Here is a 1332-nt window from a genome sequence, read left to right as displayed (position 1 = left end):
TGAAGAGGAACTATGCCACTAATGGTAGCCCACTTAACTATGAGGGGGAAAAAAGGCCGCTTACTTTGACGTTCATAACCTGTTTGATAAAATGCCGTACAAAGAGACCACGGCTTGAGCAAAGAGTCTTATTTTCTCAACAGATGCAGGTCAGTAATTCTTTTAAAGTAATCTTTACTGCATATACGTTACTCTAAATTTCAGAAGAAAAAGTTCTGTTGTACTCATTTACTATGCTTATAAAAGAAAGAAATTTTGGTTTTCTTATCTTGAGTGATTTATATTAAGATAAAATGAGTTAAAAAAAAATGAGTATAGGGTCTGCATTTGGTAGTTGCAGCATGTATAGGTTTTAAAACTATATTGAAAGTACACTTACTAATGTTCGATAAAACATGATTTTTCAGTTTACCTTGTGTTTTTCCTTGCCAATAACATTAAAGTACCCAAATTGTGTGAATAAAGTTGCTGCCATTATTTTTGGGGTGTGCATATTGAAAGTTAATGTTATTTTCAACTTATTTAATTCAAAGGTTTTCTAATCAGTACACTACTAAGAATTTTTTTCCCTTGGATCCATGACTTTTACAGGTAAAATTTTTCTAATCTTCTCTTATTTTACGGAATCGGTCCAGAATTGAATTGGTAGCCAATTGTGATCCAGTTTTTCTCATTGCCTGCGGCTTCAGGAAAGGGTGTTATTTAATCAACAGATGCAGGTCGGTAATTCTTTGAAGTAAATCTTTACCGCATATACGTTCTTTTGATATTTGCAACATGTGACATCTTCACCCTCTCAGTTAAACAACTAATGTTTTTGTTCAATTTATATTTCGAAACGGTTCAACCAACACCCTTATCTAATTGTGTAGATGTGGACAAAAAAGCGACAAGTACCTTGAATAATTGGGAGGATGACTTTCTTCTTTTGTCGTCTTCTTTTTTGTTAAACCCTTTAACGGGCAAAAAATGGAAAATGAATATGTTGTGATCGCTAACTTGTATAATCGCGTTCATCTTTCCTAAAACCCTTAAACATTTAAAGAAAGAAATTTAATATGTTGTGACTGTAATTCACTTGTATAATCTACATTTACAGCTTCACATTCAGTCAAGGACAACATTTTTTTTTTGGATGAAGATGGTCGTGCACAGTGTTATGTCCCGCATTTTTGTACATTGGGACATTCCGAGCAAGTTGCGGAAAGTTAAGGGCTAGGCCATTTTCCTGTTTTGTTTGAATGCGCAAGTCGCTTATAAATATTATTGTCATGGAATATTAAGGGCAAACTTGGAAGTGGAAATTATTATTAGTTCATGACTTCTTGAGGA

This window comes from Lycium ferocissimum, chromosome 8 (genome assembly GCF_029784015.1).
Source record: "Lycium ferocissimum isolate CSIRO_LF1 chromosome 8, AGI_CSIRO_Lferr_CH_V1, whole genome shotgun sequence".
Classification (NCBI taxonomy): Eukaryota; Viridiplantae; Streptophyta; class Magnoliopsida; order Solanales; family Solanaceae; genus Lycium; species Lycium ferocissimum.
This window is presented reverse-complemented; position numbering follows the sequence as displayed.